Source organism: Dermacentor albipictus, chromosome 4, assembly GCF_038994185.2.
Source record: "Dermacentor albipictus isolate Rhodes 1998 colony chromosome 4, USDA_Dalb.pri_finalv2, whole genome shotgun sequence".
Classification (NCBI taxonomy): Eukaryota; Metazoa; Arthropoda; class Arachnida; order Ixodida; family Ixodidae; genus Dermacentor; species Dermacentor albipictus.
The window spans coordinates 50222251-50240740 of record NC_091824.1 but is presented as its reverse complement, the minus strand read 5'-3'; the positions used below and the strand labels follow the sequence as shown (position 1 = coordinate 50240740).

The following is an 18490-nucleotide window of genomic DNA, read 5'->3' as shown; positions in this document are numbered from 1 at the left end:
GTGCGGCGCGATATGAACAACCCTGTGGTAGCTGAAGAGCACCGCAGAATAACTGTCCATGTGTTGATTCCGTATGCACTCAACGGCCGTTTTGCCGACACGTACTAGTGTTTTAAAGGTTTGACTCTCTGTTAAGAGATGACTTCGCTTTCTACTAGTGTCAAAATTAGGGATCAAATGTGAGATTATTGAACAGTTTTCATGGATGACTGATGATGATGAAGCTCTCTCTTTAAAATGCAATGCTCCAATGTTCACTGTGACCTACCGACCACCCAGTGGTGGGGTTTCCATATTTCTTTCTTTTCTTGATACATTCCTCAGTTGAAATATGGAGGAAAAGTATACTCTTTCGTTTACTTCGTTTCGTTTACTGTCGAAGTAACTTTCGTTTACTTCGACAGCGACATCAATACCACTTTACTTCAGAGTTCCACTGCCCACACTGAAGTGAGCACAATCATGGCATCGAATGCATTTAGAACTGCAATTGATTAGCCCAATCGTAATCTTAAAGAGTAGGTGTACATTGTTACATGTTCTTATAACGAGCACAACTGAAAGTACGCTGATGTCTGTTGCCGCCGTATGATGCAATAGTTTCCTTCATCCAGTTAACTTCTCAACAGACGAGCTTCTCCGAGAGGTTGAGTGAATAAAAACAGCTGCTCTGTGACGTAGCGAAGCGTAATTGAAATTACACTCTGGAACTTTAACAGCGCACGGCAGGAGCCGATTGGGATGATGTCATTGCAACATTTGATGCAATGACATCACAATTGTCTTAAGAATTTTAATAACACATGTTTATCTTATAAGAACGCAACACAAGCTTGGAAATCTTGGAAACAATAGTTGAGGAAGGGAGGCTAAGAAGTGATACGCGCTAAAGATGACTTATATAAGCAATTAAATAAACAAGGAACATTGAGGACTTCAAAGGGTTCAAATGCGACAGGAATAGGGCTATCAGAATTATCAGAATGTCGAAAATAAATTACGTGAACAACTTATTTATTCTTGATGTAGAGAGCAAGGCTTATATTGTCTAGAATAAACTATACCATTGAAGTGCATGAGAAGACTGCAGGTGATGGATTAAATGTTGACAATAACTGCATGTCCGAGTCTATGTTAGCAGATGCCTTTAATCATTTATTTCTATCTCTTTCCGATAGCACTCATTCTTGTAGGAGTAAAGGCCTTCCTTCTCTTGAGTCCAACGTATTGTAGAGCGCTTCTTTTATTCCCAGTAACAAGCAGCGAAAGTGCTGGGACGATCCGATTGAACCAGAACAGCAAAAGCCCTGACACAGATGTACTTCAGATTCAAATCCAGCTGTGCCACCTGCGCATAAAATAGACGTGTCATAATCGTAGCAGTCTTCAAGCATGCTTTCAAGCTTATCCTATCATCAGGCGTATTCCGAAAGAAACTAAGTTGCTCGTAATACTTAAGGATGGCGACCAAAATAACCTATATAATTATAGGCCAAGTCAACCCCGCTATTATTTCTTAGTGCGTCAAAAAGCTAACAATTTCCAAGAGTGGTGATGAGGAAACATTATACCGTGATGACGTCAAACCTTCGTTTACTGAAAAGTTAGTTGCCAAAAAGCGCACTCCTTACTCAGAAAGCCAGAACCTTAGATTCTTTCGGAAAGCAAATGTGCACATTCGAGTTTATTCGTTGACTTTTCACAGACCTTTCATCTTTCATCTTTCAATTAAAATATCTTGCTCTCAGAAAGCGAACATAACGGCTTCCAAGGCAGGTTTTGATAATTCTTGAAGTTATCTGCACCACGGACAACAAATGGTAGTTTGAAAAAAACCTTTCTCGCATATTGAATCAAACCAGAAGGCGTTTCACAAGGCAGTATATTAGAATGTTTACTGCTCATTCTTTACATAAATCATTTACCACGAATCGACGACAACGCTCAGTACGTTACTTATCCAGATGATGCCTGCATATTATTTCTCAGCGCCAACAAACCAAGATGAAGCAGAAAGTGCTAACAATGTCATCAGGAGACTATTTATCTCATGTGGAACTCCATCGTTAAAAGTTAACGAAACAAACAAAAATATCACTGGCCTTCGCGGCACACGCAGCATAGTCGCAGCGTCAGCTGGAGGAGTGGCCTCAAAGCAGCATCGTTTTCGGCAGCACGCACGACAGGGTCTTCGCGGTGAAGTCTGTTGCGTCGTTTTCCCGAGAACGAACTGAACGGCCTGCCAGCATCGACTGCGAACTGCGGCTTGTGCTGCTCTCTACACCATGGTGTGCTAAGCCTGACGGTGCTTGGTTGCAGCCGTGCGTGATGCTCTATGATTCCTTTGTTCAGCGGCGGTTCGCATCTCTCGAGGAGCCAGCATAACGCCTAACGATGAGCAAACGCAGGTGTCCAGATTTCGCGACGCACATGTCACATTCCTTGACAGGTGGCACGATACGATGCAACTGCTGCACGTCGTCATGCCTGTTGGACTACAACGTAACCGCAATGCAAATTTTTCACGTAACGACGCTACTCGGCGTGCATATCACATCGTGTGACAAGTGGCGGAATAGGTTGCTGCTGCTGCTTCTGCTTCTGATAATGATTTGACTAATGATAATGATAATGACTTGATATCGGGGGGGGGCCCGGGCCCCCCCCCCCCCCGAAATCAGGTGGCATACCCCCCCCCCCCCCCTCCCCACACACGCCACCACTCCTGACACGTTCCTAAAGCGCCGCCAGATTAATGTTGAGACTTGGCAGCTGTTCATCGGTCAGCCTCATGCTGCCTTTTTCACTCCTTTTATATGGCGGTAGTCATCGGCATCTCTTGTAATGTGAAGGACAGTTTTTTCATAGATTCCGCACCCGCGCGATTAAGTCGAGATGCGCTCAGTTGTCACCATCCATTCAACCGTCACACGCATAGCTGTTGCTTTTGTTAGTTCAACCTTCTTTGGTTAGGCTGATCCTGGGACCAGGAGAGGGATGCGGCTGTTACTCAGCTGGTCTGTACTCTCATGGAACGAGTTGCGGCCGGAGAAAACACCAATTGCGTTTAACTTTTCCCTTTGCTTAATTATTTCCTTGAGTTACGGCTCGCCGTGACGCTGGCAGATGCCTGGAACCATATACACGTGATATTGGCTAGATAAGGTGGGAAATAAAATGATGTGAAAAAGCGTCCATCACGAAACCCTGCAATAACCCTTAAACCCATAAGCAAGATGACTGTCACCCCTTACCTCGTCTGTTTTTCCTTAATTGTATAGCACTTTTCGTGCAAAATTGGAAACCGGAAACAAAAATCACAAGGAGTTGAGAAATTAAGCGATCTACTAAGGGAGAGAGCCAACGCAACAACCAAACTGCAAGCAAAAGCGAATAATAAAAATGTTAACCGTTGTTTATGAGGATATTTATGGAGCAACATCTTTTTATTTAAAAAGGAAGTAGAGAAAACGCCACTGGAAGTGGAGAATAATTACTTGCTTTGAATGACGCTTCTACAGTTATCGGTCGAACCGCCTCACGCAGCCACTTCTCTGCTGTGCTTATGTGGGTGTTTTTCTAACCTTTCTCGGTGAGCGCAGTACGTCTAGAATCGCAGAGTCCTGCGCTCTACGCAGTTGTATGGGGCTGGCGGCCGCACAGCGTTACGCAATTCGCGGAACTGTCAAAACTGATCCACAAAGCGAAAATAACTGATATTCGAAACTATAACATGTGAAAGACTGAAGAAGCCGTAAAAAAATGAACGCAGCCTGAAATCAGTAAAAAAGAAACCTGGCATAGGACAAACCATGATGTATGCACTAAAAGATAAGAGGGATAATATCATAAGCAATCTAGAAGATACAGTAAAAGCAGCGGAAATATTATGAGCTGGCCTGTATACAGTACCCAGAGGAGTCACGATACCTCACTTAGAAACAGTAATGAACAGGATACAGAAACTCTCCTATAACTAGCGATGAGGTCAAAAGGGCGCTGCAAGACATGAAACTATGAAGAGCGGGAGGAGAAGGTGGAATAACAGTCCATTTAATCAAAGATGGAGGAGACATAATGCTTGGAAAACTAGCGGCTCTTTATACGAAGTGTATATCGACTGCAAGGGTCCCAAAAAACTGGAAGAATGCAGACATTATACTAATCCGCAAAAAAGGAGACGTTAAAGAATTGAAAAATCATAGGACCATTAGCTTGCTCCCAGTATTATATAAGATATTTACAAAAATAATCTCCAACAGAATAAGGGCAACACTGGATTTTGTCAACCAAGTGAACAGGCTGGCTTCAGGAAGATACAATGGATCACATCCATGTCATCAATCAGGTTATCGCGAAATCTGCAGAGTACAATAAGCCTCTCTATGTGGCTTATATAGATTACGAAAATGCATTTGATTCAGTAGAGATACCAGCAGTCTAGAGGCACTACGTAATCAAGGACTACAAAACGCTTACGTAAAAAGCTTGAAAAATATTGCTACATGCGTGTGGTATTTGTTTGTTTGAACGAGGTGCGTGGGCGCCATCACTCCAGAAAAGAGGAGGAAGAACGAACTGTGCTCGCGCTGTGAATCTAACCGGTCAGCGCTGCAACCGTTGTTGTAAATATAATCTGTAAATAGTTTCTCCTCTTACTGGCTCGTCCTTCGCGTAAGAATATATACAGATGTTCTACAGCAACCTTAATTCTACACAAGAAAAGCAGGGAGATACCTATAGGGAAATGGGTCAGACAGGGAGACACAATTTCTCCAAAGCTATTCACTGCGTGCTTAGAAGATTCCATGCTATTAAAGTGGGAAGGCTTAGGAGTAAAGATCGACGGCAAATATTTCAGCAACCTTCGGTTTGCCGATGACATTGTTCTATTCAACAACAATGCAGACGAGTTGCAACAAATCATTGGAGACCTTCACAGAGAGAGTGTAAGAGTGTGGTTGAATATTAATATGCAGAAGATGACGATAATTATAAATAGCCGGGCAAAGGAACAAGAGATCAGGATCGCCAGTCGGCCACTAGAGACTTTGAAGGAGTACGTTTACCTAGGTCAATTAATCACAGGGAACCGTGATCATGAGAAGGAAATTCACAGAAGAATAAAAATAGGTTGGATCGCATACGGCTGACATTGCCAGCTCCTGACTGGAAGCTTACCATTATTATTGAAAAGTAAGGTGTGCAATCAGTGCATTTTGCCAGTGCTGACATATGGGGCAGAGACTGCAGAATGAGTTTAGGACCGCGCAAAGAGCGATCGAACGAAGATTGCTAGGCATAACGTTAAGAGAGAGAAAGAGAGTGGTTTGGATCAGAGAGCGAACGGGTATAGACGATATTCTAATTGACATCAAGAGGACAAAATGTAGCTGGGCAGGTCATGTAATGCGCCGGTTAGATAACCGTTGGACCATTAGGGTTACAGAATGGGTTCCAAGAGAAGGAAAACGCAATCGAGGACGACAAAACACTAAGTGGAGCGATGAAATTAGGAAATTCGCGGGCGCTAGTTGGAATCGGTTGGCGCAGGACAGGGGTAAATGGAGATCGCAGGGAGAGGCCTTCGTCCTGCAGTGGACATAAAACAGGATGATGATGATGATGATGATGATGACGACGACGACGACGACGACGATGATGATGATGATGATGATGATGATGATGATGATGATGATGATGGTGGTGGAGGCGGTGGGCCCCCCCCCGAAAAAAATTCTGGCTACGTGCCTGCTCCTTAAGCTTCTTTTTCTTCACAAATTTTCCGTATCAACCTTGCACCTTTGCCTATGCAACTGCTGCATGGCGTATGACTTGGTGCAATATTATGAAACCACAATGCAAAGTTTGCACTTATCAGTGCTGCGCGACTCACATCTCACGTCACGTGACTCGTCAAGCGCTAAGACGCGTGTATCGGGCATGTTTCCGCAGCAGATGCCAAACGCTGCCGTGGCGCAGTAGTAGATGACTCCCACGAAGATAGCGCGGCTTCAATCCCGGCGGCAATACCGTATATTTTTTTATTCATTCCTGGCGATAGCTGGGAGAGGCGGCGGTGACGAAGAACATCTCCGAACCGACACGGCTATTGGAATGGGCCTATAACAGCTCACGCTGTAGTACGTGAAAACGACACCAGTGTTAGCGAAATCTCGCGCAGATTTAACGCAGCGATCAAATATTTCCGCCATTATTATTTTCCTTTTTTGTCACGCTTTGTTTATTACCGGCCAATACTACTGGTAACGTTGATCGAAGGGCACCCGGACCGCTTATAAAGCGCGAAAAGGAATAACATTCGAATCAAACTGTTACCTAACACCATCAATTCTTCACTTCTCCGCGTGCCTAAATGAAAATATATTCTGTCATAAAAACTTACGAGTACTCTACATCTACAGTACGACTGGTACGATTTATTCTTCTATCATCGTCACCTCAATGAAAATTTTTAAGCGGGTACATCGTGCTCCTTCGAGTACATAATGAAATGCCAGCTCACCTTCAATTGCCGTAAACCCCAATAGCCAACCACCATCATTCGACATCTGCCTCCGAGAGGCATTTATGTACTGAAACTTTTCAAATGTTGCTTTCGAATAAGTCGGTTGCTTAAATTGTTTTCTGTTTTACGTCTTTCACGATATTGCTTCTGGCTATGAAGCATTCCTGATAGCAAGGAAAACACGGGGAAGGCGGGAGATGAAAATTCAAGTGGATGAGCATAACGAGTACAAGGTTAAAGCAGGAGCCAACGTTTTCACAAGTCCTGATAGCACGCACGCATGATATCGCAGCTGGGACACTTGCCTTTACTTGGGCTTCAATTGCTGTGATTTTCATACTTGTTTATTTGACGATTACGAACAACGTCACTGATACACTCTTATGAAACACGCACGCACAGTGATGCTGAGCCTGCCAAGATCCTCTACGTGTTTGAGGCCTCAATACTCCAAGGATGAACAACGCCGAAGAAAAAAAATTCACTTGTTTACTGAGAGACATTTATGTGTACTTTTGTCGTGGCGCTTGTTCTTCCATCTAATGGTCAACAGAGTGCTTACTGCCACGATACTCCCAAGTCGGCTCTTTGCCTTGCATACTTTTGAACCTCTTTGTTAGACATGGAACCAGGAAACACTTGGCTTTGGAAGCACTTCCTGCTTTGAACAGCCCCTTATGACCTCTCCGTAAAGTTCAGAAAATTATGATTGTTTGCTCAGTGTGAAACAAAAGATACAACCTGCATAAGGCAGCGAGCATGAGCATAATGTTATAATATAACAAGAGGCGTCACAGAACCTACGTTGCACTTAGGTTGTTACGTTAAGAATAAATTATGTATAGATTATATATTTATATGCTATATTTAGTAGAGGAGTTTTTTATGCCAGTAAACATGACTTGCATGAGCCAGACAGTCCTCTCAGCCACTGTAGAATAATCACAAGCAAAGCGGTGGCTACCAAGAAACAGTGTGTCCCAGTATTTGTAATGCTTTATCATGCTGAAAAGTACTAATCTATGCCTGGCATCAAAAGTAGTTAAATTCATTATTGTTGTTTCTTCTATACCATGCAGTGAATATTTCTTTAAGTTAGATAAAAAGTCATGGCAATACCTGTGCGAATCCAAAGGTATCAACACCACGCAAGAAGACACATAGAAACACTCTAATGTGCCTAGAAATGCCAATTACATTCAATTATTCCAAAGCAAATAAATCACTCAGTAGTTTTTGTGAGGCACACATAACGGTTCATAGGCGCTCGTTTCTGCGGTGAGTCAGCCTTTCTCGTAGTCGAGTGGACAAGCATAGCGAAGGATAAAAGAGCGACCACGGAGCGCCACGCTATATATATATATATATATATATATATATATATATATATATATATATATATAAATGGTGTCCCACGTAACCTAAGCCAAACCTTAAAATATGCAAATGCCACGTAGCTGGACAGAACCAATGTAATGCTGTATGCCGTCGCTTGGAAATACTCGGCTTTTTTTTTATTCCGCCTGATTAGATAATATGTCTTAACTATTTAGTCAACTTCTCAATTGTTGTAATTAAATGAAAGTAACAATGAGGAAATTGTAGAGTGACATGAAAAACTCCCGATACAGCTTTCTGTTGCTCAATACGTGGTACATAAAAGTGTTTTTCCGAGCGTGAAAGAAGCCCGCAGATGTACGCAAAATTGCAATGCGACTGGTCGCTCGAAGCACCTGGCATGTATTTGCGGGCTTCTTTCAGGCTCGGAGAAAAACTTTTACGTACCACGTATTGAGGAACGGAAACCCGTACCAGGAGTTTTTTATGTTGCTCTACAGTTTCCTTAGTGGCACCTTTCATCTAGTTATAATTTTTGAGAAGTTGATTAATAAATGAAGGCTAATAATCTAATTAGGTGAAATGAAAAAAATAGTAATTTTAGTATCTCCAAGCGACGGCAAACAACATTACCTTTGTCTTGCTCAGCTACGTGACATTTGCATATTTTTATGTTTGGCTAAATTTACGTGGGGCGCCCTGTATGATAGTTGTGAGAATGGAAGAGGATTCTATTTTCTGCTACCCATAAGGGAGCATGGCTCAGTGTTCGGGGATGGGGGAGATAAGGAGCATAAAGATAGACAAGTAAACGCAGCGGGAGATGAAAGACGGCGACAGCGAAGAGAGCGTGAGGAGGAAATCGGAGGAGGAAGGCATGAGAAAGCGGGAGAAGAAAAGCGTAGTGCCACGCTAGACGGGATCCGCGACCACGATGGATACGAAATGGTGCCAGAGTAGCGCACCCCCCCCCCCCCCCCCCTCTGTTGCTCTATGACGCCACTGATACCATATATGGAAACAAAGCGATGCATGAGCGAAGGTCTGTCAGCGGCTGCTGCTGTGAATTGCGCCTACACGTCACTGATGCGCTACGTCTCACGATATCCCGATTAGCAAGGCAGTCAAGCCACAATTCGCTCTATTTGCAATGTGCCGTCTTAAATAGGTTGTCCGCGCTAGCCAACGTATCGCGAAATGAAACATGCATAGAGCTGCGCTTAAATTTCGCATTATGGACTATCGTAATCGTCGGTGAATTTGTTCCATATGCAACAGGTGCTACAACACTCTGCACGGCAAATATGTTCGTGCAGTTCTGAAAGGCAGAATTTTTAATTTTCTGCGCCACTGAAGTTCTGGACTGCTGTTGGTCGTCTGAGATATTTGGTCCGATAGAATAGGCGTGTTTTCAAATTATGGACGCCAGAGGCCGAATCTCCAAAGCTATTCATTCCTGAGCGCTTTCTTTCATTGAACGACAAGCTCCAATATTGACTCAGTATTATTATGCGCATCACCGCGATTGTCTGAAATGTGCTCTTACAAATTGATTTAGCTAATTATTTTTTATTAATATGGGCGAATATATATGCCGGCAACTTTGCTACCTGTACGCTGCATGGGCATGATTTGCTGCAGCAATTGCCTGCAATGGCTGGCTGAAAAAATAAATGTGACCAGCACGTCAAGCACAAAACATATTGATTTCTTGTTCTATTTCAATATTTCTTCTTTCCTGATGTCCTTTTCTGCATATTCGATCACTAATTCCTTACAATAAACATGAGCCAACTAGCCCCTCAAGGTGTGCTTCACAATTTGACGGTAACAAATAAATGTCTATATCCCCTGTACCATAACATTATAAGCGCGGATTGGTTGTGTACAGCAATATACCGGTTTTCATACCGGTTGACATGTCATATAGAAATATTCATTGGATCATTCTTTAGATGCTGGCCTAACTGTGCACGTTTATTTTTTCAATAAACAACTTCACAAAGCCATTCCTTCGTAATTGCTATTTGCCATTGACCCTACATTTGCTAAAAATATGTACAGTGTCAGGAGCAGCCAGAATTTGTACTTGCTAGCAATTTTAGCATTAGACATTTTTGTGAATACGAGTCCAGTTTTTTCCTGTTGATTTATTTCATTTAGTTAGTTTATTTTTACAATACTCCCGGCCCAAAGTTGGGGCCCTAGCAATTTGGACAAGAGAGAATTTTTACGAACACCAGTGTAACACAGTAATGCAGCACTGCAACAGAAAAATACAATGTGAAACTTGAATACCGAACAACTGTGCCAGCAAATGTGACAAGCGAAACATCATAGCACCATACAAGAAAAATATAATGACACAGTGTAATATGATGTTACTGTGTCAAATAAATCACTCATATACAGCATACATAGTCCGCAATCGTGTTAGCAAAAAAGAACACAATTGTGTTCGTGCTTTAAATACGGTTATAGACTAAGCATGACGATTTAGGGTAAGTCATGTAGTTAGAATCCTGATGTATGGATCAGAGCCTAAGGCAAAGTGCTTGTTTTCCAGTTAAATGAGAAACCTTCCTCTTAGAATTATACGATGTAATTGAAGTTCCTGGGCATTCTGAGGCTGCATGAGAGATGTCGGGGTACCAGTCATCGGTATTTAGAAAAGATCAAGCGTATCAGCTTACGTTCATTCATTTCCAAAGAGTCGGTGTTCTTCTCCGTGTGCAGGTCCCCACTGATATATTTGCATTCAACAGTAGGTCTAATTATTGACGTGTAGGCCTGGAGTTTACCGAGTTCCGGGACTTGCCAGAGCGTATTCCGAAGAAGCATAACTTGCGGAAACCCGATGCACATATCATAGATCCTAGATACAAGTTTCTTCAACCAGGGTTTGTTAGTTATCGTCACACCAAGGCATTTATATTCACTAACATCTACGGGCGATAGAGATGTTCACTGCAAGCTCTAGAACTTTCCCCATTAACTTATTTCCATACTTCTGCTCGCATTCGATCACCCACTGGTGTACCTTTGCAATGGAAGTTATTTGTCATCAGTTTTTACTGTAGGACAAATTTAAATTTCTCTAGTGATACTGACCCATCAGGTGACCTATAAATGCAAAACCATGCACCACTTTTAGTCTTGCAGTGTTTTGAATTTTGAATAACGTAGCTGCCTTTATTTATAACTCTTGTCTTCTTCCGTCTGTCACGCCACCTTTTAACTGTAAAACGCTTGCCCCCCACTAAAAAAAAAACACTGTGGATCAATGCTACCTTGAAACCCCCCACAGACTGACAAAACAGCAACACTGGCCGATACCCTAGGCTCCAGCGTCTCCGAAAATTGGCTGGTTGTGGAAACTGATCCACAGCTATGATCGAAATCCTGCGAATCACTCAAACTTTCGTCTCGATCTTGTTACCACCACTGGGATGTTTTCGCTGCCTATAATATGTTCGCACTTACACAAAAGAATTGTTCTACCATTTGCTTTCCGTGGGCTAGTTGACACAGTAGTGGAGTTTAGATAATGCATAGAGCTACGTTACCTGTTTCTCGAGCGAGCCGGTCAAATGTTTTTGTTTTGTTTTGTTTTCTGTTGACTGTATTGTGTTTTCTCAACTCATAAACATTGCTGTGGTTATTCATAATACATTGGAGATAATATAAAATATTTTAGAGCGCAGCTCTTTGGCGTCCGTTCCTGGGTTTCGCGTCGTCGTCGGCGTTGTCGTCGGCCTCGTAACCAGCTCCGCCCCCCTTTCATCCCCCCAGCGCTAGCAGCGACCGACTGATACCGCTGGATGCCGCTGACGCCGCTAGAGAGTCAAGATAACGTGACTGCATAGAACACCGTCGCCGCCATGCAGAAAGAGGAGGAAAGGTCCCCCCCCCCCCCTGTTCTGTGTGGCGGATAGGGTGCTCTTCAGTTGCCGACGCGCCGGTTATTTCACGTAGGCCCCGGCACGTCGACGAATACGTGACCACCTTCCCACGGCTAGACCTGGTTCTTAGCGCTGCGGAAGCGAGGGTATCATATTGTTTGTGTCGGCATCGGCGGCGTTGTCCCTGAAACCAACTCCGCAGCTGGGGTTGACTCACTATCGGCGTCAGTGGCATCAGTCAGTCGCTGCTATCTCTTCCCTCCTCCCTTTATCGTGTTGTCCGCTTGCTGCGCGCGCTTCTGCCCCCATCGTTTGCCGCTGGGTGTACACGCCGCCCCCCTCCCCCCTCTTTCTGCGAGTCTCCGGTTGTCAAAGCGCCGGCTCGAACTTAATTACTTTCTTCGCTCCTCCTCCAATGCAACCCCTGTGCGGTGGCAATCAGAGAGCCAGATCGGTGGCGGCGGATCTGTATATAAACAGCTTATTTGCTGCGCTCAAATTTCGCATTAGGAAGTAACGTAATCGTCGGTAATTTTTTAATCTTTAATTTAATGCCACCGATTTCAGTGGCACTCGTAATTTTCAAACCTGCTATCCTTCACCCTCCGAGCAAGGCGTCGAGTTTCAAGCGCGAAATATTTAAGCGGGAAAAGAGGGCCCTAAAAAACATACAAGACATTAGGCATCAATTTCACCAGCCGGCATCACTAAAATACGCTCGTCGTCTCCCATCATCGCGAGCCTTTCATTTGATGTCGTTAATAGCGCTCCCCCCCCCCCCCATCTCAAACAAAAGCCTTGTTCAGAGAGAAGCGTGCCCCAGTGCTACGGACGCGCCAGTGCCTGACATGCCTCTTTGATTAGACTGGTAGAAAGCGCTCCAGTGATATTTAAATATTTTATTGGTAGCCACGCCAGCATACGTCAGTGCCATCGCTGATGAAGATTTAATCCGCTGTTCCAACTACGCAATGAGACCAATTACACTACTTGAACGAATTTCTTGAATCCAGTTGCTCGCTTCGCTGCACGATCCGTTAATTAACAGAGACCACCAGTAACGGCGCTCAACCTAACAGCCTGAACGCCCAGGGGCAGTGCGCGGCTGGAAATGAAGACTAGTACGCGTTGTCATTCCTCGTGGCCTCGTTTTCACGCGACCGTGCTGCGATGGATGAATCACAAAACGAAACCAAAGCACTATCACCCAGACGACGGCAGCTGTGTTAATTGGCGCGAATGCAAAATTCGATCAGCCGAAACTTGTGCCTTGTGCAAGCACCAAATTGGGGATGAGTTCACGCCTTGACGAATCTTGGAGCCGCAGGCAAAAAGTATAACAGGAATGTCCTTCGAGTTCTTCCTTACAGTTTACCTGATCGCAAGTTAGCATTCGATAGGAGCTGCATCTGCAAGCACTTTAGGGACGCGATATATAGTATTAGGGGGTTATATGCGCTGTATCGAGCACTAGTTAAGAATAATGAAATTATAGTAATAATTAGAATAACAATAGAAAGCTAACCATTATGTAATATCTTTTCTCACCATAGAAAACTATGAGTTTTCTCATGTGCAATGCACGATTGCTCTGCTGAACGAATGAGAAAAAAAATCACCAGTTTCTCCAGAAGGACGAAGCAATGAGAGCAATAGCATTGTTTAGTAGAGGCGTAATCGTGAACACGATGAAGTCATCGAGAACCTGGGGGCTCAAAAACTAAACAATTACTGCTAAAAGTACAAGGAACCCATTCTTCAGTTAGCACTAGTAAAGTATTATTTTACAAATATATTTTCATTCATTTCGCGCTAAGAGCATGAGCTATAGCTGGGTATAAAATAAAAGCCATACTATCTTTTCAGAATTTTGCCTTGAAATCGCTGCACCGGTACGTTAGAATGACGTCAGCCATTTTTGGACAATTTCTCAATTTCCCGTCGTTCTCTTGCAGTAGAGGTTCTAGAAACTTGGTCTCTGAATTCATTCCAAATTTATAGTTCATGCTTAACAATAACCACTTACACACGCCAGACCCGACGCCTTCAATATCTCTGACGTCATGGCAAGCTGGTGGGCAGTGGGGGATGTGTCAAGGCCGCATCTTGTCAAATATAATCGGGAGTCTCTTACTAAGGCGTGCCTAATAGTTAGGTCGTGATTTTGACGCGGAAGAAAAGCTGTTTAATTTTTTACGAAACTGCCCGTGTTGATAGCGACGGCTCTTTCTTTTTTTTCGCTGTTGAAGAAGTGTTGGTTACTGTTAAATCTGATCTTTATGGAGCCTTCAAGAAGAGAGAAACTGTAAGAAAAGAAGCCAGTCATAGCGCAACATGACCGAATAGCGACAAACAGAAAAAAAGAAATACGTACAATTTCGTAACGTGCTAGTTCGTAGTTAACAGCTAAGGCCGTGCTGTTCACTCGCCGCGCCCATGCAGCTATTGCTATTCTTGCAATCTCGTTCCCTGTACAGAAGCTTTCCTTCAGCGCACTTCAGCCTATCGTCTCTTCCGTGTCTCTGGCACGCTCGTTCACTGACGTCGATAGCGGTTACCCGAAGTGCAACGTCAGCGGCAGATGCCCCGGGCGTCCCGGAAATTGCGTGTTTACTTTCCTCCGCGGGGATAAGAGCGACCCAAGTCGAGCTGTTGAAAAGCATTCTGGGGCTCTACGCGGGAAGCACCCACTCCATCACGTGCCGTGCGCTAAGCGAAGCGCTTTGCGGTCGGCAGGCTTTCCAATAAAGACCATACTCTGACCCGATATAACGTAGCGCCGTCGGCGTTATCCTGCATCTGCGAGCGATGGCTTTTGGTTGCATCGTCGAGTAAGCGGGGTGCAAGGAATACGTGGACGCCTTCTCGAGCGACAACTTGTATAGGCACCTGTATTTTGTTTCCTTTAACCGCAATGACGCGTTCGCCCCGTGGCTTCATTTGGGGCAACTAGCAGCTTGGGTAACGGTTATTGTTTCGTTGCGCAGACTGTGCGTGATTATTCGTTGAGAATTCTTTAAAGCGAAGCTTTATATGGCTAAGCGATAATGGGGGGCGGGTGCTGCTAACCACGCCGCCGAGCAAACTTCAGACATCGGACGCGAACGACAAGGGCGGACTGCGGGCATACTGTCACTGACGTCATTCTCTCCGTCACAGCGGAACCGGTGTGTAACCTTATTAAGAAAGACAAACACGTAACCAGTAATTGAGAAGAAATTGAATCAACCATCGCGATTAACCCAGTGTTAAACACCGGGTCGCAAGCTTCAGCTTCGCTGGTTGACCATCTGTACGGAGTGCTTGGGCGGTGAATTTTCTTACCTCTGCGTTAAGTGAATGCTAATTTGTTCGACTGCTAATATTAGGAAATAAATGCCGGCAGGTTTTGGAAAGTGAATACTTTATTGCGAGCTACCGTAGTCGTATATTGTTTCTATTTGTTGGTGCGTAGCATTCAATTCATTTATATCCGACCATTGTATGGTCTGATATTAATGAATTGAATGCTACGCACCAATAAATAGAAACAATATACGAAATTCATTAACATCAGACCATTTTATGGTCTGATAATGAACTAAGAAAATTATTTCAAGGAAGCGGGCGCCTCTTAGTGGCTCTTGAGGATGAACTAGGAAAGTGTTTCGGTTGGGTGAGGAGCATCTAGATCTTGGTCTTGGTTCCTCAGGCCTCTGTGGCCCGGTGCACTTTTTCCAAGGCACATGTTCAGTTCGGTCGCTCTCGTACGGGCCGGTCGACCTCTCCGACACAACATGAAACAGGCAGATGTAACTACAGTGTGTCGCGATGACTTTCTGCACTTCAAGATTAGATTGGATTTGATACTACGGGGTTCTAAGTAAACATGCAGTACGTATTGCATGTTGGCTCTTGTGAAAAAACAGCGCCAATCGAAATGATGTGTTGTAAAACTGCCCCGCATCACTCCTGACACAATGTGGATCGGGTACAAGTGCTGGCAGCCTTAGTATGTTTGGCTTGAATCCATTTGTCAAGGCTGAATGCACACCGGCTGACGTAGAAAAAAATGCAGGAAAAAAATATTACCTAATTTTTGTGAAGTGCGAGCCCGGTATTTCCCCGTACTAAGCCTTATTTGCTTTCACAGATGAGGCGTGATTTGATAAAACACTGGCGGTTGGGATAATGGGGCAATGCAAAAGTAAAAATAATATTTCCCACAAACTACTTCAACAAAGTACTCCGGGGGGAAACCTTCCGCGGCAGTTGAATTTGTGCCCGGAAGTGCTGACGTAACTCCACCTGGCCATTATGAGGGTGTCCGTAACCACCGAATATAAAAGCACGCGTGCATTTCAGCCCTCCCTTTAAGCAGCTGATAAAGATGCGACTAAAAAGACATGTTTTACACCGGCGTTAGAATTTTGTCACGTCATGCATGCGTTTTTTTATACATATAACTTTCTCTGACATTCCTGAACCGCTGTTGTCACAATGAATTTTACAGCAGAGAGGACAACCACGCAGAGAACGCACAAAGATGCCAGATGGTGGCACACTTATTTGTGAACATGTTAAGTTGCTCATTCCAAAATACCGGTTAAAAAGAGCCAACCAGGTGCACCGTGCAGCGTTCCGCGCGGAAACACGCGCAAAAGTCTCACTGTTCTGAACTGGCGTTACTCTCAACGCTTTCACCGCAAGCGTCACGGAGGAAAACTGAAAGCATAGGTAGTTGGTAGAGATAACCGCCGTGGGTGCTCAGTGGCTATGGTGTTGGGCTGCTGAGCACGAGGTCGCGGGATAGAATCCTGGCCACGGCGGCCGCATTTCGATGCGGGCGAAAACACCCGCGTACATAGATTTAGGTGCACGTTAGAGAACCCCAGGTGGTCCAAATTTCTGGAGTCCTTCATTACGGCATGCCTCCTAACCACAAAGTGGTTTTGGCACGTAAAACCCCCATAATTTAATTTTTTTTGCAAGGATCCACGAATTGAATGGTAAGACGTAGAAGACATGAACACTTTCTCAGATAGTGACCTCATATATGTTTGAAGGACTATCGATCGTGTCCGTGTTCTTAACACTTGAGGTAAGCGTGCTCATGTTGGTCTTAAACCGACTTTGACTGCTTTCGCTGGTGGAATCCACGGCCAACACCACACCTGTAGCATAGGTAGGGATAGACTTCATTGCTCCCCATCTACCGAGGTTTTTCGTTTTGTTTTCCATGCACTGATATCACAAATAGTGCCTGTTCCTATAGCGCGTGCTGTGAGTGCACGCTTGTGTTTAGCCGAACCACCGCACTCTGACTGCGCATCTAGTATGGCACGCTATCGCATAACTTCAGAATCGTCATCTCAATGTGGTGACACCATTGTCGTGATAGCACTTTTGTTGCTCTTTCAATGTGTTCTTTCGTCGTCATTCCATTGTTGTCACAGCGTCGTTGTTATGTAGTCACCGGTATGGTCACGTCCAACCTTGGCAAGTCAGTATCAAAGCAAAGTGGGCCTATACGAAAAGACCGAGTATGTCGCATATAGCCAAGGCAAGGAAGTCTCAGAATGACCGCTATAGATTCTGAATAAGCATGTCTTCCATGATATGGTGGGTCAATTCATTGCATCAGTAGTAATCGCCTCAACGTCGACAGTAATCATGTGATGCCTACTTCGCGATATATTTGGGTATTACATTCCTCAAATATTCCTTTTCCGTTTATTGTTTGAATTTTTCTTTAGCTTTTTTTAGCTTTCTTCTTATTCGCATGAGTTAACATTTGAGTACATTTCTAGCCGGTCTCTATGTGTCATATGTTTCAGGGATCCTATTATTCAGTAATTATCTACAGGAACAAAAAGGAAAACGTACGCCTTTGAAACCTCGAAGCTGTGTTTCCTGTGCCTGAGCCTTTTCGTCTTACGGTCCTTTCCGTTAAGACGGCAAAGTAAATCGCTGTTGTTTTTTGGAAGTCGTCGTCATCGTGTCGTTGCTAGGTATTCTGTTCGTCACTAATTTCACTTGTATCTTTTGGATATCACCATGTTGATGAAAATTGGAAAGTGAAACGAAGTAGGATCGTTTCCCACCTCCACACTATAGTATGGGCTGTGTCTGAAGCTTCAACATGGGTTTCTAGTTGGCGTATGATAAGTGTCCCCGAAGAAATCAAGCACTGGTCAAATAGGCGATGTCTCTGGAACGAATGATTAGACAAAGATGTCTTCATCAGGGAAACAGAACAAGTATCCCTGCCAAAACGTTGGCTCCTGAGATGTCTTTTGTTCAACAACTGCGGGTCACATTAAATCTCCACAGCTTCCTGTGAACCTTTGTCTCGAATAGCCAGGTAGGTGTTACGCCAATACATTTCTAAGATTCAGCGGCACTCCATTCAGAGGCACAGTTGTCGCTTATCGACGTTAAAAAATAAATTATGGGGTTTTATGTGCCAAAACCATTTTCTGATATGAGGCACGTCGTAGTCAGGGACTCCGGAAAGTTCGGCCACCTAGGGTTCTTTACCCTGCACCTAAATCTAAGTACACGAGTGTTTTCGCATTTCACCGCCATCGAAATGCGGCCGCCGTGGCCGGGACTTGATCCCGCGATCTCGTGCTCAGTAGCCCAACACCATCGCCACGGAGAAACCATGGCGGGTGCTCATCGAAGTGTGATATTCTTGATTATGCATTTGTATGTATGAATGAATACCAAATGTAAAAGT

General features: G+C 44.2%; 1 long non-coding RNA gene across 1 annotated transcript in view; it reads right to left on the bottom strand.

Annotated features, from left to right (window-relative positions):
- Nucleotides 1-1209: 1209 nt before the first annotated feature.
- The window catches only part of LOC135913403 (uncharacterized), a 108133-nt gene continuing 90852 nt past the window's right edge, over nt 1210-18490 (bottom strand). The window contains exon 3 of the long non-coding RNA XR_010567996.1: nt 1210-1348. This is a non-coding gene — a long non-coding RNA (uncharacterized lncRNA). The remainder of the gene's footprint in view (nt 1349-18490) is intronic.